This window comes from Pimephales promelas, chromosome 5 (genome assembly GCF_988280905.1).
Source record: "Pimephales promelas chromosome 5, fPimPro1.hap1.1, whole genome shotgun sequence".
Classification (NCBI taxonomy): Eukaryota; Metazoa; Chordata; class Actinopteri; order Cypriniformes; family Leuciscidae; genus Pimephales; species Pimephales promelas.
This window is the reverse complement of record NC_142773.1, coordinates 5,069,260-5,090,624: the sequence shown is the minus strand read 5'-3', so window position 1 is coordinate 5,090,624 and position 21,365 is coordinate 5,069,260. Positions and strand designations below refer to the sequence as shown.

Here is a 21,365-nt window from a genome sequence, read left to right as displayed (position 1 = left end):
ACACACCACTGCCCAGCTTCGGGAAAACAGGCTTGGTCGAGTGACGAGGTGGCCGAGTGGTTAAGGCGATGGACTGCTAATCCATTGTGCTCTGCATGCGTGGGTTCGAATCCCATCCTCGTGGTTTGATGTCTTTAGTGTTTTCAGAGAGCCAAGTGTGCCTGGCAAAGCCGTTCAATGTACCCGGCCTGCCATGTTTAGCAAAGTCATCCTTAATATAGCGGCAGAAACACACCACAGCCCAGCTTCGGGCAACACATGCAGGCGAGTGACGAGGTGGCCGAGTGGTTAAGGCGATGGACTGCTAATCCATTGTGCTCTGCACGCGTGGGTTCGAATCCCATCCTTGTCGTTTGATGTGTTTAGTGTTTCGAGAGAGACAAGTGCGCCTGGCAAAGGACCTTGCTGCCAACTTTAACGACGTCATCCTTAAAATAGCTGCAGAAACAGAGAGCCTAGCGAACAGGTCAACTGCAGGGGTGCCCCTCAAGGCAAGCTTTAGCTGAATTTCATTTTAATTGTAGCTGCAGAAAAAGCACCTGTTCATTTCTGAAAACATTGTCGAGGACAGGATCAAAACAAGAAGGCCCCTGTTGCATGGATATGACCTTTATAAATACAAAAACACATTCTAAGGGAAGTCCAAATACTGACTACACCAACCGTCTTCAAGCTCATGTCTTCGCCGTCACAGTGAATGCAGCACTTTCAAGGAGCGAAAGCACAATTCTGTTCTTTCATCAAGTCTCAAAGCCTCCTAAGAGACCGTCAAAAATTGCCAAGGCTGACTATATTTCAAGTCATCCCAGCGGGGTATTGGGTAAAGTTTTCAACCAGCAAAGATCACGTCTCGGATAAACCTCATAGACTACGATATTGCCTCTGCGAAAGAATGCCGGCAAAAGGAGCAGCGTCTTCCGTGCTTTTATCTGGACATGGAACGACAGGGTGGTATCAAGCTTTAAACTGCCATGTAATAAGCTTTTGGGCACTGACGGCTGCATGGTGTGTCTACGAAACAGGTGAGGTATGTGCACAAAAAGGTTTTATCATTGTTATCTCTTCACTCAAAGAACAAAAAATGCGCTGCTTTCTAATTTTGGGGGGAGAGAATTGTGGATCCTGGTAGCAAAGGGGCGGAGTTATAAAGCTCAATGTCCAAGAATATGTTTGAGTTCGGGATCGATTCCACGAGCTCCCTACGAGGTTGGGTAGGATAATGAAGAGTGCAAGGACACTGCAAACATATTCTGAGAGAGGTCCAATGCAAGCTATGCTGCCTTTTTCTCGACCCAGGCGTTCTCTCTAGGTTCTTTCCAACAAATCAGAAGCATCACACAAATGAAACATAAGCAGATCTCCCTCTATCAAAACAGTTGTGAGTCTCCTAACCCATAGAACCCAATGCTCCTTGCAGGTCAGTTGAAGGGTTACCTCTTTCATCAGCCAAACCATTTCCAACACAATATGGTGAACTGTATCTCCATCATGTTAATGAGAGGGGTTGAAAAGCACCAAATTACTACTTCCAACATCCAAAAGGTTGTTAGGTGTGGTTAGGTGTGGTTAGGTGATGGACTGCTATTATGTTGTGTTGTGCACACGTGGGTTTGAATACCATCCTCGTCGTTTGATGTCTTTAGTGTTTTCAGAGAGCCAAGTGCGCCTGGCAAAGCCGTTCAATGTACCCTACCTGCCAAATTTAGCGACATCATCCTTAATATAGCTGCAGAAACAGAGAGAAAATGTAGTGAACACGTCAACCGCACAGGTGCCCCTCAAGGCGAGCTTTAGCTGAATGTGTCGAGAGAGCAAAGTGCGCCTGGCAAAGCCATTCAAAGAACCTTGCTGCCAACTTTAACAACATCATCCTTAAAATAGCTGCCGAAACACACCACTGCCTAGCTTCAGGAAAACAGGTCTGGCCGAGTGACGAGGTGGCCGAGTGGTTAAGGCGATGGACTGCTAATCCATTGTGCTCTGCACGCGTGGGTTAGAGTCCCATCCTCGTCGTTTGATGTCTTTAGCTCTCTCAGAGAGCGAAGTGTGCCTGGCAAATCCGTTCAATGTACCCGGCCTGCCATGTTTAGCAAAGTCATCCTTAATATAGCGGCAGAAACACACCACAGCCCAGCTTCGGGCAACACATGCTGGAGAGTGACGAGGTGGCCGAGTGGTTAAGGCGATGGACTGCTAATCCATTGTGCTCTGCACGCGTGGGTTCGAATCCCATCCTCGTCGTTTGATGTGTTTAGTGTTTCGAGAGAGCAAAGTGCGCCTGGCAAAGCCATTCAAAGAACCTTGCTGCCAACTTTAACGACGTCATCCTTAAAATAGCTGCAGAAACAGAGAGCCTAGCGAACAGGTCAACTGCAGGGGTGCCCCTCAAGGCAAGCTTTAGCTGAATTTCATTTTAATTGTAGCTGCAGAAAAAGCACCTGTTCATTTCTGAAAACATTGTCGAGGACAGGATCAAAACAAGAAGGCCCCTGTTGCATGGATATGATCTTTATAAAAACAAAAATACATTCTAAGGGAGGTCCAAATACTGACTACACCAACCGTCTTCAAGCTCATGTCTTTGCCGTCACAGTGAATGCAGCACTTTCAAGGAGCGAAAGCACAATTCTGTTCTTTCAACAAGTCTCAAAGCCTCCTAAGAGAAACAGGTGAGGTATGTGCACAAAAAGGTTTTATCATTGTTATCTCTTCACTCAAAGAACAAAAAATGCGCTGCTTTCTAATTTTGGGGGGAGAGAATTGTGGATCCTGGTAGCAAAGGGGCGGAGTTATAAAGCTCAATGTCCAAGAATATGTTTGAGTTCGGGATCGATTCCACGAGCTCCCTACGAGGTTGGGTAGGATAATGAAGAGTGCAAGGACACTGCAAACATATTCTGAGAGAGGTCCAATGCAAGCTATGCTGCCTTTTTCTCGACCCAGGCGTTCTCTCTAGGTTCTTTCCAACAAATCAGAAGCATCACACAAATGAAACATAAGCAGATCTCCCTCTATCAAAACAGTTGTGAGTCTCCTAACCCATAGAACCCAATGCTCCTTGCAGGTCAGTTGAAGGGTTACCTCTCTCATCAGCCAAACCATTTCCAACACAATATGGTGAACTGTATCTCCATCATGTTAATGAGATGGGGTTGAAAAGCACCAAATTACTACTTCCAACATCCAAAAGGTTGTGGCGAGGTGGCCGAGTGGTTAGGTGATGGACTGCTATTATGTTGTGTTGTGCACACGTGGGTTTGAATACCATCCTCGTCGTTTGATGTCTTTAGTGTTTTCAGAGAGCCAAGTGCGCCTGGCAAAGCCGTTCAATGTACCCTACCTGCCAAATTTAGCGACATCATCCTTAATATAGCTGCAGAAACAGAGAGAAAATGTAGTGAACACGTCAACCGCACAGGTGCCCCTCAAGGCGAGCTTTAGCTGAATGTGTCGAGAGAGCAAAGTGAGCCTGGCAAAGCCATTCAAAGAACCTTGCTGCCAACTTTAACAACATCATCCTTAAAATAGCTGCCGAAACACACCACTGCCCAGCTTCGGGAAAACAGGTCTGGTCGAGTGACGAGGTGGCCGAGTGGTTAAGGCGATGGACTGCTAATCCATTGTGCTCTGCACGCGTGGGTTCGAATCCCATCCTCGTCGTTTGATGTCTTTAGCGTTTTCAGAGAGCCAAGTGTGCCTGGCAAAGCCGTTCAATGTACCCGGCCTGCCATGTTTAGCAAAGTCATCCTTAATATAGCGGCAGAAACACACCACAGCCCAGCTTCGGGCAACACATGCAGGCGAGTGACGAGGTGGCCGAGTGGTTAAGGCGATGGACTGCTAATCCATTGTGCTCTGCACGCGTGGGTTCGAATCCCATCCTCGTCGTTTGATGTGTTTAGTGTTTCGAGAGAGACAAGTGCGCCTGGCAAAGCCGTTCAATGTACCCTACCTGCCAAATTTAGCGACATCATCCTTAATATAGCTGCAGAAACAGAGAGAAAATGTGGTGAACACGTCAACCGCACAGGTGCCCCTCAAGGCGAGCTTTAGCTGAATGTGTCGAGAGAGCAAAGTGCGCCTGGCAAAGCCATTCAAAGAACCTTGCTGCCAACTTTAACAGCATCATCCTTAAAATAGCTGCCGAAACACACCACTGCCCAGCTTCGGGAAAACAGGCTTGGTCGAGTGACGAGGTGGCCGAGTGGTTAAGGCGATGGACTGCTAATCCATTGTGCTCTGCATGCGTGGGTTCGAATCCCATCCTCGTCGTTTGATGTCTTTAGTGTTTTCAGAGAGCCAAGTGCGCCTGGCAAAGCCGTTCAATGTACCCTACCTGCCAAATTTAGCGACATCATCCTTAATATAGCTGCAGAAACAGAGAGAAAATGTAGTGAACACGTCAACCGCACAGGTGCCCCTCAAGGCGAGCTTTAGCTGAATGTGTCGAGAGAGCAAAGTGCGCCTGGCAAAGCCATTCAAAGAACCTTGCTGCCAACTTTAACAACATCATCCTTAAAATAGCTGCCGAAACACACCACTGCCCAGCTTCGGGAAAACAGGTTTGGTCGAGTGACGAGGTGGCCGAGTGGTTAAGGCGATGGACTGCTAATCCATTGTGCTCTGCATGCGTGGGTTCGAATCCCATCCTCGTTGTTTGATGTCTTTAGCGTTTTCAGAGAGCCAAGTGTGCCTGGCAAAGCCATTCAATGTACCCGGCCTGCCATGTTTAGCAAAGTCATCCTTAATATAGCGGCAGAAACACACCACAGCCCAGCTTCGGGCAACACATGCAGGAGAGTGTCGAGGTGGCCGAGTGGTTAAGGCGATGGACTGCTAATCCATTGTGCTCTGCACGCGTGGGTTCGAATCCCATCCTCGCCGTTTGATGTCTTTAGCGTTTTCAAAGAGCGAAGTGTGCCTGGCAAAGCCGTTCAATGTACCCGGCCTGCCATGTTTAGCAAAGTCATCCTTAATATAGCGGCAGAAACACACCACAGCCCAGCTTCGGGCAACACATGCTGGAGAGTGACGAGGTGGCCGAGTGGTTAAGGCGATGGACTGCTAATCCATTGTGCTCTGCACGCGTGGGTTCGAATCCCATCCTCGTCGTTTGATGTGTTTAGTGTTTCGAGAGAGACAAGTGCGCCTGGCAAAGCCGTTCAATGTACCCTACCTGCCAAATTTAGCGACATCATTCTTAATATAGCTGCAGAAACAGAGAGAAAATGTAGTGAACACGTCAACCGCACAGGTGCCCCTCAAGGCGAGCTTTAGCTGAATGTGTCGAGAGAGCAAAGTGCGCCTGGCAAAGCCATTCAAAGAACCTTGCTGCCAACTTTAACAACATCATCCTTAAAATAGCTGCCGAAACACACCACTGCCCAGCTTCGGGAAAACAGGTTTGGTCGAGTGACGAGGTGGCCGAGTGGTTAAGGCGATGGACTGCTAATCCATTGTGCTCTGCATGCGTGGGTTCGAATCCTCGTTGTTTGATGTCTTTAGTGTTTTCAGAGAGCCAAGTGTGCCTGGCAAAGCCGTTCAATGTACCCGGCCTGCCATGTTTAGCAAAGTCATCCTTAATATAGCGGCAGAAACACACCACAGCCCAGCTTCGGGCAACACATGCAGGCGAGTGAGGAGGTGGCCGAGTGGTTAAGGCGATGGACTGCTAATCCATTGTGCTCTGCACGAGTGGGTTTGAATCCCATCCTTGTCGTTTGATGTGTTTAGTGTTTCGAGAGAGACAAGTGCGCCTGGCAAAGCCGTTCAATGTACCCTACCTGCCAAATTTAGCGACATCATCCTTAATATAGCTGCAGAAACAGAGAGAAAATGTGGTGAACACGTCAACCGCACAGGTGCCCCTCAAGGCGAGCTTTAGCTGAATGTGTCGAGAGAGCAAAGTGCGCCTGGCAAAGCCATTCAAAGAACCTTGCTGCCAACTTTAACAACATCATCCTTAAAATAGCTGCCGAAACACACCACTGCCCAGCTTCGGGAAAACAGGTTTGGTCGAGTGACGAGGTGGCCGAGTGGTTAAGGCGATGGACTGCTAATCCATTGTGCTCTGCACGCGTGGGTTCGAATCCCATCCTCGTCGTTTGATGTCTTTAGCGTTTCGAGAGAGACAAGTGCGCCTGGCAAAGGACCTTGCTGCCAACTTTAACGACGTCATCCTTAAAATAGCTGCAGAAACAGAGAGCCTAGCGAACAGGTCAACTGCAGGGGTGCCCCTCAAGGCAAGCTTTAGCTGAATTTCATTTTAATTGTAGCTGCAGAAAAAGCACCTGTTCATTTCTGAAAACATTGTCGAGGACAGGATCAAAACAAGAAGGCCCCTGTTGCATGGATATGACCTTTATAAAAACAAAAACACATTCTAAGGGAGGTCCAAATACTGACTACACCAACCGTCTTCAAGCTCATGTCTTCGCCGTCACAGTGAATGCAGCACTTTCAAGGAGCGAAAGCACAATTCTGTTCTTTCAACAAGTCTTAAAGCCTCCTAAGAGACCGTCAAAAATTGCCAAGGCTGACTATATTTCAAGTCATCCCAGCGGGGTATTGGGTAAAGTTTTCAACCAGCAAAGATCACGTCTCGGATAAACCTCATAGACTACGATATTGCCTCTGCGAAAGAATGCCGGCAAAAGGAGCAGCGTCTTCCGTGCTTTTATCTGGACATGGAACGACAGGGTGGTATCAAGCTTTAAACTGCCATGTAATAAGCTTTTGGGCACTGACGGCTGCATGGTGTGTCTACGAAACAGGTGAGGTATGTGCACAAAAAGGTTTTATCATTGTTATCTCTTCACTCAAAGAACAAAAAATGCGCTGCTTTCTAATTTTTGGGGGAGAGAATTGTGGATCCTGGTAGCAAAGGGGCGGAGTTATAAAGCTCAATGTCCAAGAATATGTTTGAGTTCGGGATCGATTCCACGAGCTCCCTACGAGGTTGGGTAGGATAATGAAGAGTGCACACTGCAAACATATTCTGAGAGAGGTCCAATGCAAGCTATGCTGCCTTTTTCTCGACCCAGGCGTTCTCTCTAGGTTCTTTCCAACAAATCAGAAGCAGCACACAAATGAAACATAAGCAGATCTCCCTCTATCAAAACAGTTGTGAGTCTCCTAACCCATAGAACCCAATGCTCCTTGCAGGTCAGTCGAAGGGTTACCTCTCTCATCAGCCAAACCATTTCCAACACAATATGGTGAACTGTATCTCCATCATGTTAATGAGATGGGGTTGAAAAGCACCAAATTACTACTTCCAACATCCAAAAGGTTGTGGCGAGGTGGCTGAGTGGTTAGGTGATGGACTGCTATTATGTTGTGTTGTGCACACGTGGGTTTGAATACCATCCTTGTCGTTTGATGTCTTTAGTGTTTTCAGAGAGCCAAGTGCGCCTGGCAAAGCCATTCAATGTACCCTACCTGCCAAATTTAGCGACATCATCCTTAATATAGCTGCAAAAACAGAGAGAAAATGTAGTGAACACGTCAACCGCAAATCCATTCAAAGAACCTTGCTGCCAACTTTAACAACATCATCCTTAAAATAGCTGCCGAAACACACCACTGCCCAGCTTCGGGAAAACAGGGTTGGTCGAGTGACGAGGTGGCCGAGTGGTTAAGGCGATGGACTGCTAATCCATTGTGCTCTGCATGCGTGGGTTCGAATCCCATCCTTGTCGTTTGATGTCTTTAGTGTTTTCAGAGAGCCAAGTGTGCCTGGCAAAGCCGTTCAATGTACCCGGCCTGCCATGTTTAGCAAAGTCATCCTTAATATAGCGGCAGAAACACACCACAGCCCAGCTTCGGGCAACACATGCTGGAGAGTGACGAGGTGGCCGAGTGGTTAAGGCGATGGACTGCTAATCCATTGTGCTCTGCACGAGTGGGTTTGAATCCCATCCTTGTCGTTTGATGTGTTTAGTGTTTCGAGAGAGACAAGTGCGCCTGGCAAAGCCGTTCAATGTACCCTACCTGCCAAATTTAGCGACATCATCCTTAATATAGCTGCAAAAACAGAGAGAAAATGTAGTGAACACGTCAACCGCACAGGTGCCCCTCAAGGCGAGCTTTAGCTGAATGTGTCAAGAGAGCAAAGTGCGCCTGGCAAAGCCATTCAAAGAACCTTGCTGCCAACTTTAACAACATCATCCTTAAAATAGCTGCCGAAACACACCACTGCCCAGCTTCGGGAAAACAGGTTTGGTCGAGTGACGAGGTGGCCGAGTGGTTAAGGCGATGGACTGCTAATCCATTGTGCTCTGCACGCGTGGGTTCGAATCCCATCCTCGTCGTTTGATGTCTTTAGCGTTTTCAGAGAGCCAAGTGTGCCTGGCAAAGCCGTTCAATGTACCCTACCTGCCAAATTTAGCGACATCATCCTTAATATAGCGGCAGAAACACACCACAGCCCAGCTTCGGGCAACACATGCTGGAGAGTGACGAGGTGGCCGAGTGGTTAAGGCGATGGACTGCTAATCCATTGTGCTCTGTACGCGTGGGTTCGAATCCCATCCTCGTCGTTTGATGTCTTTAGCGTTTTCAGAGAGCCAAGTGTGCCTGGCAAAGCCGTTCAATGTACCCTACCTGCCAAATTTAGCGACATCATCCTTAATATAGCGGCAGAAACACACCACAGCCCAGCTTCGGGCAACGCACGCTGGAGAGTGACGAGGTGGCCGAGTGGTTAAGGCGATGGACTGCTAATCCATTGTGCTCTGCACGCGTGGGTTCGAATCCCATCCTCGTTGTTTGATGTGTTTAGTGTTTCGAGAGAGACAAGTGCGCCTGGCAAAGCCGTTCAATGTACCCTACCTGCCAAATTTAGCGACATCATCCTTAATATAGCTGCAGAAACAGAGAGAAAATGTAGTGAACACGTCAACCGCACAGGTGCCCTTCAAGGCGAGCTTTAGCTGAATGTGTCGAGAGTGCAAAGTGCGCCTGGCAAAGCCATTCAAAGAACCTTGCTGCCAACTTTAACAACATCATCCTTAAAATAGCTGCCGAAACACACCACTGCCCAGCTTCGGGAAAACAGGGTTGGTCGAGTGACGAGGTGGCCGAGTGGTTAAGGCGATGGACTGCTAATCCATTGTGCTCTGCACGCGTGGGTTCGAATCCCATCCTCGTCGTTTGATGTCTTTAGCGTTTCGAGAGAGACAAGTGCGCCTGGCAAAGGACCTTGCTGCCAACTTTAACGACGTCATCCTTAAAATAGCTGCAGAAACAGAGAGCCTAGCGAACAGGTCAACTGCAGGGGTGCCCCTCAAGGCAAGCTTTAGCTGAATTTCATTTTAATTGTAGCTGCAGAAAAAGCACCTGTTCATTTCTGAAAACATTGTCGAGGACAGGATCAAAACAAGAAGGCCCCTGTTGCATGGATATGACCTTTACAAAAACAAAAACACATTCTAAGGGAGGTCCAAATACTGACTACACCAACCGTCTTCAAGCTCATGTCTTCGCCGTCACAGTGAATGCAGCACTTTCAAGGAGCGAAAGCACAATTCTGTTCTTTCAACAAGTCTTAAAGCCTCCTAAGAGACCGTCAAAAATTGCCAAGGCTGACTATATTTCAAGTCATCCCAGCGGGGTATTGGGTAAAGTTTTCAACCAGCAAAGATCACGTCTCGGATAAACCTCATAGACTACGATATTGCCTCTGCGAAAGAATGCCGGCAAAAGGAGCAGCGTCTTCCGTGCTTTTATCTGGACATGGAACGACAGGGTGGTATCAAGCTTTAAACTGCCATGTAATAAGCTTTTGGGCACTGACGGCTGCATGGTGTGTCTACGAAACAGGTGAGGTATGTGCACAAAAAGGTTTTATCATTGTTATCTCTTCACTCAAAGAACAAAAAATGCGCTGCTTTCTAATTTTTGGGGGAGAGAATTGTGGATCCTGGTAGCAAAGGGGCGGAGTTATAAAGCTCAATGTCCAAGAATATGTTTGAGTTCGGGATCGATTCCACGAGCTCCCTACGAGGTTGGGTAGGATAATGAAGAGTGCACACTGCAAACATATTCTGAGAGAGGTCCAATGCAAGCTATGCTGCCTTTTTCTCGACCCAGGCGTTCTCTCTAGGTTCTTTCCAACAAATCAGAAGCAGCACACAAATGAAACATAAGCAGATCTCCCTCTATCAAAACAGTTGTGAGTCTCCTAACCCATAGAACCCAATGCTCCTTGCAGGTCAGTCGAAGGGTTACCTCTCTCATCAGCCAAACCATTTCCAACACAATATGGTGAACTGTATCTCCATCATGTTAATGAGATGGGGTTGAAAAGCACCAAATTACTACTTCCAACATCCAAAAGGTTGTGGCGAGGTGGCTGAGTGGTTAGGTGATGGACTGCTATTATGTTGTGTTGTGCACACGTGGGTTTGAATACCATCCTTGTCGTTTGATGTCTTTAGTGTTTTCAGAGAGCCAAGTGCGCCTGGCAAAGCCATTCAATGTACCCTACCTGCCAAATTTAGCGACATCATCCTTAATATAGCTGCAAAAACAGAGAGAAAATGTAGTGAACACGTCAACCGCAAATCCATTCAAAGAACCTTGCTGCCAACTTTAACAACATCATCCTTAAAATAGCTGCCGAAACACACCACTGCCCAGCTTCGGGAAAACAGGGTTGGTCGAGTGACGAGGTGGCCGAGTGGTTAAGGCGATGGACTGCTAATCCATTGTGCTCTGCATGCGTGGGTTCGAATCCCATCCTTGTCGTTTGATGTCTTTAGTGTTTTCAGAGAGCCAAGTGTGCCTGGCAAAGCCGTTCAATGTACCCGGCCTGCCATGTTTAGCAAAGTCATCCTTAATATAGCGGCAGAAACACACCACAGCCCAGCTTCGGGCAACACATGCTGGAGAGTGACGAGGTGGCCGAGTGGTTAAGGCGATGGACTGCTAATCCATTGTGCTCTGCACGAGTGGGTTTGAATCCCATCCTTGTCGTTTGATGTGTTTAGTGTTTCGAGAGAGACAAGTGCGCCTGGCAAAGCCGTTCAATGTACCCTACCTGCCAAATTTAGCGACATCATCCTTAATATAGCTGCAAAAACAGAGAGAAAATGTAGTGAACACGTCAACCGCACAGGTGCCCCTCAAGGCGAGCTTTAGCTGAATGTGTCAAGAGAGCAAAGTGCGCCTGGCAAAGCCATTCAAAGAACCTTGCTGCCAACTTTAACAACATCATCCTTAAAATAGCTGCCGAAACACACCACTGCCCAGCTTCGGGAAAACAGGTTTGGTCGAGTGACGAGGTGGCCGAGTGGTTAAGGCGATGGACTGCTAATCCATTGTGCTCTGCACGCGTGGGTTCGAATCCCATCCTCGTCGTTTGATGTCTTTAGCGTTTTCAGAGAGCCAAGTGTGCCTGGCAAAGCCGTTCAATGTACCCTACCTGCCAAATTTAGCGACATCATCCTTAATATAGCGGCAGAAACACACCACAGCCCAGCTTCGGGCAACACATGCTGGAGAGTGACGAGGTGGCCGAGTGGTTAAGGCGATGGACTGCTAATCCATTGTGCTCTGCACGCGTGGGTTCGAATCCCATCCTCGTCGTTTGATGTCTTTAGCGTTTTCAGAGAGCCAAGTGTGCCTGGCAAAGCCGTTCAATGTACCCTACCTGCCAAATTTAGCGACATCATCCTTAATATAGCGGCAGAAACACACCACAGCCCAGCTTCGGGCAACGCACGCTGGAGAGTGACGAGGTGGCCGAGTGGTTAAGGCGATGGACTGCTAATCCATTGTGCTCTGCACGCGTGGGTTCGAATCCCATCCTCGTCGTTTGATGTGTTTAGTGTTTCGAGAGAGACAAGTGCGCCTGGCAAAGCCGTTCAATGTACCCTACCTGCCAAATTTAGCGACATCATCCTTAATATAGCTGCAGAAACAGAGAGAAAATGTAGTGAACACGTCAACCGCACAGGTGCCCTTCAAGGCGAGCTTTAGCTGAATGTGTCGAGAGTGCAAAGTGCGCCTGGCAAAGCCATTCAAAGAACCTTGCTGCCAACTTTAACAACATCATCCTTAAAATAGCTGCCGAAACACACCACTGCCCAGCTTCGGGAAAACAGGGTTGGTCGAGTGACGAGGTGGCCGAGTGGTTAAGGCGATGGACTGCTAATCCATTGTGCTCTGCATGCGTGGGTTCGAATCCCATCCTCGTCGTTTGATGTCTTTAGTGTTTTCAGAGAGCCAAGTGTGCCTGGCAAAGCCGTTCAATGTACCCGGCCTGCCATGTTTAGCAAAGTCATCCTTAATATAGCGGCAGAAACACACCACAGCCCAGCTTCGGGCAACACATGCAGGAGAGTGACGAGGTGGCCGAGTGGTTAAGGCGATGGACTGCTAATCCATTGTGCTCTGCACGAGTGGGTTTGAATCCCATCCTTGGTGTTTGATGTGTTTAGTGTTTCGAGAGAGACAAGTGCGCCTGGCAAAGGACCTTGCTGCCAACTTCAACGACGTCATCCTTAAAATAGCTGCAGAAACAGAGAGCCTAGCGAACAGGTCAACTGCAGGGGTGCCCCTCAAGGCAAGCTTTAGCTGAATTTCATTTTAATTGTAGCTGCAGAAAAAGCACCTGTTCATTTCTGAAAACATTGTCGAGGACAGGATCAAAACAAGAAGGCCCCTGTTGCATGGATATGACCTTTATAAAAACAAAAACACATTCTAAGGGAGGTCCAAATACTGACTACACCAACCGTCTTCAAGCTCATGTCTTCGCCGTCACAGTGAATGCAGCACTTTCAAGGAGCGAAAGCACAATTCTGTTCTTTCAACAAGTCTCAAAGCCTCCTAAGAGACCGTCAAAAATTGCCAAGGCTGACTATATTTCAAGTCATCCCAGCGGGGTATTGGGTAAAGTTTTCAACCAGCAAAGATCACGTCTCGGATAAACCTCATAGACTACGATATTGCCTCTGCGAAAGAATGCCGGCAAAAGGAGCAGCGTCTTCCGTGCTTTTATCTGGACATGGAACGACAGGGTGGTATCAAGCTTTAAACTGCCATGTAATAAGCTTTTGGGCACTGACGGCTGCATGGTGTGTCTACGAAACAGGTGAGGTATGTGCACAAAAAGGTTTTATCATTGTTATCTCTTCACTCAAAGAACAAAAAATGCGCTGCTTTCTAATTTTGGGGGGAGAGAATTGTGGATCCTGGTAGCAAAGGGGCGGAGTTATAAAGCTCAATGTCCAAGAATATGTTTGAGTTCGGGATCGATTCCACGAGCTCCCTACGAGGTTGGGTAGGATAATGAAGAGTGCACACTGCAAACATATTCTGAGAGAGGTCCAATGCAAGCTATGCTGCCTTTTTCTCGACCCAGGCGTTCTCTCTAGGTTCTTTCCAACAAATCAGAAGCAGCACACAAATGAAACATAAGCAGATCTCCCTCTATCAAAACAGTTGTGAGTCTCCTAACCCATAGAACCCAATGCTCCTTGCAGGTCAGTCGAAGGGTTACCTCTCTCATCAGCCAAACCATTTCCAACACAATATGGTGAACTGTATCTCCATCATGTTAATGAGATGGGGTTGAAAAGCACCAAATTACTACTTCCAACATCCAAAAAGTTGTGGCGAGGTGGCTGAGTGGTTAGGTGATGGACTGCTATTATGTTGTGTTGTGCACACGTGGGTTTGAATACCATCCTCGTCGTTTGATGTCTTTAGTGTTTTCAGAGAGCCAAGTGCGCCTGGCAAAGCCGTTCAATGTACCCTACCTGCCAAATTTAGCGACATCATCCTTAATATAGCTGCAGAAACAGAGAGAAAATGTAGTGAACACGTCAACCGCACAGGTGCCCCTCAAGGCGAGCTTTAGCTGAATGTGTCGAGAGAGCAAAGTGCGCCTGGCAAAGCCATTCAAAGAACCTTGCTGCCAACTTTAACAACATCATCCTTAAAATAGCTGCCGAAACACACCACTGCCCAGCTTCGGGAAAACAGGTCTGGTCGAGTGACGAGGTGGCCGAGTGGTTAAGGCGATGGACTGCTAATCCATTGTGCTCTGCACGCGTGGGTTCGAATCCCATCCTCGTCGTTTGATGTCTTTAGCGTTTTCAGAGAGCCAAGTGTGCCTGGCAAAGCCGTTCAATGTACCCGGCCTGCCATGTTTAGCAAAGTCATCCTTAATATAGCGGCAGAAACACACCACAGCCCAGCTTCGGGCAACACATGCAGGAGAGTGACGAGGTGGCCGAGTGGTTAAGGCGATGTACTGCTAATCCATTGTGCTCTGCACGCGTGGGTTCGAATCCCATCCTCGTCGTTTGATGTCTTTAGCGTTTTCAGAGAGCGAAGTGTGCCTGGCAAAGCCGTTCAATGTACCCGGCCTGCCATGTTTAGCAAAGTCATCCTTAATATAGCGGCAGAAACACACCACAGCCCAGCTTCGGGCAACACATGCTGGAGAGTGACGAGGTGGCCGAGTGGTTAAGGCGATGGACTGCTAATCCATTGTGCTCTGCACGCGTGGGTTCGAATCCCATCCTCGTCGTTTGATGTGTTTAGTGTTTCGAGAGAGACGAGTGCGCCTGGCAAAGCCGTTCAATGTACCCTACCTGCCAAATTTAGCGACATCATCCTTAATATAGCTGCAGAAACAGAGAGAAAATGTAGTGAACACGTCAACCGCACAGGTGCCCCTCAAGGCGAGCTTTAGCTGAATGTGTCGAGAGAGCAAAGTGCGCCTGGCAAAGCCATTCAAAGAACCTTGCTGCCAACTTTAACAACATCATCCTTAAAATAGCTGCCGAAACACACCACTGCCTAGCTTCAGGAAAACAGGTCTGGTCGAGTGACGAGGTGGCCGAGTGGTTAAGGCGATGGACTGCTAATCCATTGTGCTCTGCACGTGTGGGTTCGAATCCCATCCTCGTCGTTTGATGTCTTTAGCGTTTTCAGAGAGCCAAGTGTGCCTGGCAAAGCCGTTCAATGTACCCGGCCTGCCATGTTTAGCAAAGTCATCCTTAATATAGCGGCAGAAACACACCACAGCCCAGCTTCGGGCAACACATGCAGGCGAGTGACGAGGTGGCCGAGTGGTTAAGGCGATGGACTGCTAATCGATTGTGCTCTGCACGCGTGGGTTCGAATTCCATCCTTGTCGTTTGATGTGTTTAGTGTTTCGAGAGAGACAAGTGCGCCTGGCAAAGGGCCTTGCTGCCAACTTTAACGACGTCATCCTTAAAATAGCTGCAGAAACAGAGAGCCTAGCGAACAGGTCAACTGCAGGGGTGCCCCTCAAGGCAAGCTTTAGCTGAATTTCATTTTAATTGTAGCTGCAGAAAAAGCACCTGTTCATTTCTGAAAACATTGTCGAGGACAGGATCAAAACAAGAAGGCCCCTATTGCATGGATATGACCTTTATAAAAACAAAAACACATTCTAAGGGAGGTCCAAATACTGACTACACCAACCGTCTTCAAGCTCATGTCTTCGCCGTCACAGTGAATGCAGCACTTTCAAGGAGCGAAAGCACAATTCTGTTCTTTCAACAAGTCTTAAAGCCTCCTAAGAGACCGTCAAAAATTGCCAAGGCTGACTATATTTCAAGTCATCCCAGCGGGGTATTGGGTAAAGTTTTCAACCAGCAAAGATCACGTCTCGAATAAACCTCATAGACTACAATATTGCCTCTGCGAAAGAATGCCGGCAAAAGGAGCAGCGTCTTCCGTGCTTTTATCTGGACATGGAACGACAGGGTGGTATCAAGCTTTAAACTGCCATGTAATAAGCTTTTGGGCACTGACGGCTGCATGGTGTGTCTACGAAACAGGTGAGGTATGTGCACAAAAAGGTTTTATCATTGTTATCTCTTCACTCAAAGAACAAAAAATGCGCTGCTTTCTAATTTTGGGGGGAGAGAATTGTGGATCCTGGTAGCAAAGGGGCGGAGTTATAAAGCTCAATGTCCAAGAATATGTTTGAGTTCGGGATCGATTCCACGAGCTCCCTACGAGGTTGGGTAGGATAATGAAGAGTGCACACTGCAAACATATTCTGAGAGAGGTCCAATGCAAGCTATGCTGCCTTTTTCTCGACCCAGGCGTTCTCTCTAGGTTCTTTCCAACAAATCAGAAGCAGCACACAAATGAAACATAAGCAGATCTCCCTCTATCAAAACAGTTGTGAGTCTCCTAACCCATAGAACCCAATGCTCCTTGCAGGTCAGTCGAAGGGTTACCTCTCTCATCAGCCAAACCATTTCCAACACAATATGGTGAACTGTATCTCCATCATGTTAATGAGATGGGGTTGAAAAGCACCAAATTACTACTTCCAACATCCAAAAGGTTGTGGCGAGGTGGCTGAGTGGTTAGGTGATGGACTGCTATTATGTTGTGTTGTGCACACGTGGGTTTGAATACCATCCTTGTCGTTTGATGTCTTTAGTGTTTTCAGAGAGCCAAGTGCGCCTGGCAAAGCCGTTCAATGTACCCTACCTGCCAAATTTAGCGACATCATCCTTAATATAGCTGCAGAAACAGAGAGAAAATGTAGTGAACACGTCAACCGCACAGGTGCCCCTCAAGGCGAGCTTTAGCTGAATGTGTCGAGAGAGCAAAGTGCGCCTGGCAAAGCCATTCAAAGAACCTTGCTGCCAACTTTAACAACATCATCCTTAAAATAGCTGCCGAAACACACCACTGCCCAGCTTCGGGAAAACAGGTCTGGTCGAGTGACGAGGTGGCCGAGTGGTTAAGGCGATGGACTGCTAATCCATTGTGCTCTGCACGCGTGGGTTTGAATCCCATCCTCGTCGTTTGATGTCTTTAGCGTTTTCAGAGAGCCAAGTGTGCCTGGCAAAGCCGTTCAATGTACCCGGCCTGCCATGTTTAGCAAAGTCATCCTTAATATAGCGGCAGAAACACACCACAGCCCAGCTTCGGGCAACACATGCTGGAGAGTGACGAGGTGGCCGAGTGGTTAAGGCGATGGACTGCTAATCCATTGTGCTCTGCACGAGTGGGTTTGAATCCCATCCTTGTCGTTTGATGTGTTTAGTGTTTCGAGAGAGACAAGTGCGCCTGGCAAAGCCGTTCAATGTACCTTACCTGCCAAATTTAGCGACATCATCCTTAATATAGCTGCAAAAACAGAGAGAAAATGTAGTGAACACGTCAACCGCACAGGTGCCCTTCAAGGCGAGCTTTAGCTGAATGTGTCGAGAGTGCAAAGTGCGCCTGGCAAAGCCATTCAAAGAACCTTGCTGCCAACTTTAACAACATCATCCTTAAAATAGCTGCCGAAACACACCACTGCCCAGCTTCGGGAAAACAGGGTTGGTCGAGTGACGAGGTGGCCGAGTGGTTAAGGCGATGGACTGCTAATCCATTGTGCTCTGCATGCGTGGGTTCGAATCCCATCCTCGTCGTTTGATGTCTTTAGTGTTTTCAGAGAGCCAAGTGTGCCTGGCAAAGCCGTTCAATGTACCCGGCCTGCCATGTTTAGCAAAGTCATCCTTAATATAGCGGCAGAAACACACCACAGCCCAGCTTCGGGCAACACATGCAGGCGAGTGACGAGGTGGCCGAGTGGTTAAGGCGATGGACTGCTAATCCATTGTGCTCTGCACGCGTGGGTTCGAATCCCATCCTTGTTGTTTGATGTGTTTAGTGTTTCGAGAGAGACAAGTGCGCCTGGCAAAGGACCTTGCTGCCAACTTCAACGACGTCATCCTTAAAATAGCTTCAGAAACAGAGAGCCTAGCGAACAGGTCAACTGCAGGGGTGCTAGGCAAGCTTTAGCTGAATTTCATTTTAATTGTAGCTGCAGAAAAAGCACCTGTTCAATTCTGAAAACATTGTCGAGGACAGGATCAAAACAAGAAGGCCCCTGTTGCATGGATATGACCTTTATAAAAACAAAAACACATTCTAAGGGAGGTCCAAATACTGTCTACACCAACCGTCTTCAAGCTCATGTCTTCGCCGTCACAGTGAATGCAGCACTTTCAAGGAGCGAAAGCACAATTCTGTTCTTTCAACAAGTCTCAAAGCCTCCTAAGAGACCGTCAAAAATTGCCAAGGCTGACTATATTTCAAGTCATCCCAGCGGGGTATTGGGTAAAGTTTTCAACCAGCAAAGATCACGTCTCGGATAAACCTCATAGACTACGATATTGCCTCTGCGAAAGAATGCCGGCAAAAGGAGCAGCGTTTTCTGTGCTTTTATCTGGACATGGAACGACAGGGTGGTATCAAGCTTTAAACTGCCATGTAATAAGCTTTTGGGCACTGACGGCTGCATGGTGTGTCTACGAAACAGGTGAGGTATGTGCACAAAAAGGTTTTATCATTGTTATCTCTTCACTCAAAGAACAAAAAATGCGCTGCTTTCTAATTTTGGGGGGAGAGAATTGTGGATCCTGGTAGCAAAGGGGCGGAGTTATAAAGCTCAATGTCCAAGAATATGTTTGAGTTCGGGATCGATTCCACGAGCTCCCTACGAGGTTGGGTAGGATAATGAAGAGTGCACACTGCAAACATATTCTGAGAGAGGTCCAATGCAAGCTATGCTGCCTTTTTCTCGACCCAGGCGTTCTCTCTAGGTTCTTTCCAACAAATCAGAAGCAGCACACAAATGAAACATAAGCAGATCTCCCTCTATCAAAACAGTTGTGAGTCTCCTAACCCATAGAACCCAATGCTCCTTGCAGGTCAGTTGAAGGGTTACCTCTTTCATCAGCCAAACCATTTCCAACACAATATGGTGAACTGTATCTCCATCATGTTAATGAGAGGGGTTGAAAAGCACCAAATTACTACTTCCAACATCCAAAAGGTTGTGGCGAGGTGGCCGAGTGGTTAGGTGATGGACTGCTATTATGTTGTGTTGTGCACACGTGGGTTTGAATACCATCCTCGTCGTTTGATGTCTTTAGTGTTTTCAGAGAGCCAAGTGCGCCTGGCAAAGCCGTTCAATGTACCCTACCTGCCAAATTTAGCGACATCATCCTTAATATAGCTGCAGAAACAGAGAGAAAATGTAGTGAACACGTCAACCGCACAGGTGCCCCTCAAGGCGAGCTTTAGCTGAATGTGTCGAGAGAGCAAAGTGCGCCTGGCAAAGCCATTCAAAGAACCTTGCTGCCAACTTTAACAACATCATCCTTAAAATAGCTGCCGAAACACACCACTGCCCAGGTTCGGGAAAACAGGTCTGGTCGAGTGACGAGGTGGCCGAGTGGTTAAGGCGATGGACTGCTAATCCATTGTGCTCTGCACGCGTGTGTTCGAATCCCATCCTCGTCGTTTGATGTCTTTAGCGTTTTCAGAGAGCCAAGTGTGCCTGGCAAAGCCGTTCAATGTACCCGGCCTGCCATGTTTAGCAAAGTCATCCTTAATATAGCGGCAGAAACACACCACAGCCCAGCTTCGGGCAACACATGCTGGAGAGTGACGAGGTGGCCGAGTGGTTAAGGCGATGGACTGCTAATCCATTGTGCTCTGCACGCGTGGGTTCGAATCCCATCCTCGTCGTTTGATGTGTTTAGTGTTTCGAGAGAGCAAAGTGTGCCTGGCAAAGCCATTCAAAGAACCTTGCTGCCAACTTTAACGACGTCATCCTTAAAATAGCTGCAGAAACAGAGAGCCTAGCGAACAGGTCAACTGCAGGGGTGCCCCTCAAGGCAAGCTTTAGCTGAATTTCATTTTAATTGTAGCTGCAGAAAAAGCACCTGTTCATTTCTGAAAACATTGTCGAGGACAGGATCAAAACAAGAAGGCCCCTGTTGCATGGATATGATCTTTATAAAAACAAAAATACATTCTAAGGGAGGTCCAAATACTGACTACACCAACCGTCTTCAAGCTCATGTCTTTGCCGTCACAGTGAATGCAGCACTTTCAAGGAGCGAAAGCACAATTCTGTTCTTTCAACAAGTCTCAAAGCCTCCTAAGAGAAACAGGTGAGGTATGTGCACAAAAAGGTTTTATCATTGTTATCTCTTCACTCAAAGAACAAAAAATGCGCTGCTTTCTAATTTTGGGGGGAGAGAATTGTGGATCCTTGTAGCAAAGGGGCGGAGTTATAAAGCTCAATGTCCAAGAATATGTTTGAGTTCGGGATCGATTCCACGAGCTCCCTACGAGGTTGGGTAGGATAATGAAGAGTGCAAGGACACTGCAAACATCCTCGTCGTTTGATGTCTTTAGCGTTTTCAGAGAGCCAAGTGTGCCTGGCAAAGCCATGCAATGTACCCGGCCTGCCATGTTTAGCAAAGTCATCCTTAATATAGCGGCAGAAACACACCACAGCCCAGCTTCGGGCAACACATGCAGGAGAGTGACGAGGTGGCCGAGTGGTTAAGGCGATGGACTGCTAATCCATTGTGCTCTGCACGCGTGGGTTCGAATCCCATCCTCGTCGTTTGATGTGTTTAGTGTTTCGAGAGAGACAAGTGCGCCTGGCAAAGCCGTTCAATGTACCCTACCTGCCAAATTTAGCGACATCATCCTTAATATAGCTGCAGAAACAGAGAGAAAATGTAGTGAACACGTCAACCGCACAGGTGCCCCTCAAGGCGAGCTTTAGCTGAATGTGTCGAGAGAGCAAAGTGCGCCTGGCAAAGCCATTCAAAGAACCTTGCTGCCAACTTTAACAACCTCATCCTTAAAATAGCTGCCGAAACACACCACTGCCCAGCTTCGGGAAAACAGGCTTGGTCGAGTGACGAGGTGGCCGAGTGGTTAAGGCGATGGACTGCTAATCCATTGTGCTCTGCATGCGTGGGTTCCAATCCCATCCTCGTGGTTTGATGTCTTTAGTGTTTTCAGAGAGCCAAGTGTGCCTGGCAAAGCCGTTCAATGTACCCGGCCTGCCATGTTTAGCAAAGTCATCCTTAATATAGCGGCAGAAACACACCACAGCCCAGCTTCGGGCAATACATGCAGGCGAGTGACGAGGTGGCCGAGTGGTTAAGGCGATGGACTGCTAATCCATTGTGCTCTGCACGCGTGGGTTCGAATCCCATCCTTGTCGTTTGATGTGTTTAGTGTTTCGAGAGAGACAAGTGCGCCTGGCAAAGGACCTTGCTGCCAACTTTAACGACGTCATCCTTAAAATAGCTGCAGAAACAGAGAGCCTAGCGAACAGGTCAACTGCAGGGGTGCCCCTCAAGGCAAGCTTTAGCTGAATTTCATTTTAATTGTAGCTGCAGAAAAAGCACCTGCTCATTTCTGAAAACATTGTCGAGGACAGGATCAAAACAAGAAGGCCCCTGTTGCATGGATATGACCTTTATAAATACAAAAACACATTCTAAGGGAGGTCCAAATACTGACTACACCAACCGTCTTCAAGCTCATGTCTTCGC

At 47.8% G+C, this 21,365-nt stretch overlaps 20 non-coding genes across 20 annotated transcripts; 14 read left to right on the top strand and 6 right to left on the bottom strand.

Annotated features, from left to right (window-relative positions):
- Positions 1 to 753: 753 nt before the first annotated feature.
- On the bottom strand, positions 754 to 894 carry LOC148980804 (U4 spliceosomal RNA). Its single transcript, XR_016168673.1, has one exon. It is a non-coding gene; the product is annotated as a U4 spliceosomal RNA (small nuclear RNA).
- Positions 895 to 2,159: 1,265 nt separating this feature from the next.
- trnas-gcu (transfer RNA serine (anticodon GCU)) lies at positions 2,160 to 2,241 on the top strand. The gene has a single exon. It is a non-coding gene; the product is annotated as a tRNA-Ser (tRNA).
- Positions 2,242 to 3,578: 1,337 nt separating this feature from the next.
- Positions 3,579 to 3,660, top strand: trnas-gcu (transfer RNA serine (anticodon GCU)). The gene has a single exon. It is a non-coding gene; the product is annotated as a tRNA-Ser (tRNA).
- A 146-nt stretch (positions 3,661 to 3,806) lies between these two features.
- Positions 3,807 to 3,888, top strand: trnas-gcu (transfer RNA serine (anticodon GCU)). The gene has a single exon. It is a non-coding gene; the product is annotated as a tRNA-Ser (tRNA).
- Positions 3,889 to 5,030: 1,142 nt separating this feature from the next.
- On the top strand, positions 5,031 to 5,112 carry trnas-gcu (transfer RNA serine (anticodon GCU)). Its single transcript has one exon. It is a non-coding gene; the product is annotated as a tRNA-Ser (tRNA).
- Positions 5,113 to 6,021: 909 nt separating this feature from the next.
- trnas-gcu (transfer RNA serine (anticodon GCU)) lies at positions 6,022 to 6,103 on the top strand. The gene has a single exon. It is a non-coding gene; the product is annotated as a tRNA-Ser (tRNA).
- Positions 6,104 to 6,504: 401 nt separating this feature from the next.
- LOC148980798 (U4 spliceosomal RNA) lies at positions 6,505 to 6,645 on the bottom strand. Its single transcript, XR_016168672.1, has one exon. It is a non-coding gene; the product is annotated as a U4 spliceosomal RNA (small nuclear RNA).
- A 1,585-nt stretch (positions 6,646 to 8,230) lies between these two features.
- trnas-gcu (transfer RNA serine (anticodon GCU)) lies at positions 8,231 to 8,312 on the top strand. Its single transcript has one exon. It is a non-coding gene; the product is annotated as a tRNA-Ser (tRNA).
- Positions 8,313 to 9,070: 758 nt separating this feature from the next.
- Positions 9,071 to 9,152, top strand: trnas-gcu (transfer RNA serine (anticodon GCU)). Its single transcript has one exon. It is a non-coding gene; the product is annotated as a tRNA-Ser (tRNA).
- A 401-nt stretch (positions 9,153 to 9,553) lies between these two features.
- LOC148980795 (U4 spliceosomal RNA) lies at positions 9,554 to 9,694 on the bottom strand. Its single transcript, XR_016168671.1, has one exon. It is a non-coding gene; the product is annotated as a U4 spliceosomal RNA (small nuclear RNA).
- Positions 9,695 to 11,279: 1,585 nt separating this feature from the next.
- On the top strand, positions 11,280 to 11,361 carry trnas-gcu (transfer RNA serine (anticodon GCU)). The gene has a single exon. It is a non-coding gene; the product is annotated as a tRNA-Ser (tRNA).
- A 146-nt stretch (positions 11,362 to 11,507) lies between these two features.
- trnas-gcu (transfer RNA serine (anticodon GCU)) lies at positions 11,508 to 11,589 on the top strand. Its single transcript has one exon. It is a non-coding gene; the product is annotated as a tRNA-Ser (tRNA).
- Positions 11,590 to 11,735: 146 nt separating this feature from the next.
- trnas-gcu (transfer RNA serine (anticodon GCU)) lies at positions 11,736 to 11,817 on the top strand. Its single transcript has one exon. It is a non-coding gene; the product is annotated as a tRNA-Ser (tRNA).
- Positions 11,818 to 12,830: 1,013 nt separating this feature from the next.
- On the bottom strand, positions 12,831 to 12,971 carry LOC148980791 (U4 spliceosomal RNA). Its single transcript, XR_016168670.1, has one exon. It is a non-coding gene; the product is annotated as a U4 spliceosomal RNA (small nuclear RNA).
- Positions 12,972 to 14,004: 1,033 nt separating this feature from the next.
- trnas-gcu (transfer RNA serine (anticodon GCU)) lies at positions 14,005 to 14,086 on the top strand. Its single transcript has one exon. It is a non-coding gene; the product is annotated as a tRNA-Ser (tRNA).
- A 374-nt stretch (positions 14,087 to 14,460) lies between these two features.
- On the top strand, positions 14,461 to 14,542 carry trnas-gcu (transfer RNA serine (anticodon GCU)). The gene has a single exon. It is a non-coding gene; the product is annotated as a tRNA-Ser (tRNA).
- Positions 14,543 to 15,555: 1,013 nt separating this feature from the next.
- Positions 15,556 to 15,696, bottom strand: LOC148980788 (U4 spliceosomal RNA). The gene has a single exon (XR_016168738.1). It is a non-coding gene; the product is annotated as a U4 spliceosomal RNA (small nuclear RNA).
- A 2,351-nt stretch (positions 15,697 to 18,047) lies between these two features.
- LOC148980787 (U4 spliceosomal RNA) lies at positions 18,048 to 18,188 on the bottom strand. The gene has a single exon (XR_016168669.1). It is a non-coding gene; the product is annotated as a U4 spliceosomal RNA (small nuclear RNA).
- A 1,260-nt stretch (positions 18,189 to 19,448) lies between these two features.
- trnas-gcu (transfer RNA serine (anticodon GCU)) lies at positions 19,449 to 19,530 on the top strand. The gene has a single exon. It is a non-coding gene; the product is annotated as a tRNA-Ser (tRNA).
- An 807-nt stretch (positions 19,531 to 20,337) lies between these two features.
- Positions 20,338 to 20,419, top strand: trnas-gcu (transfer RNA serine (anticodon GCU)). Its single transcript has one exon. It is a non-coding gene; the product is annotated as a tRNA-Ser (tRNA).
- Positions 20,420 to 21,365: the final 946 nt, after the last annotated feature.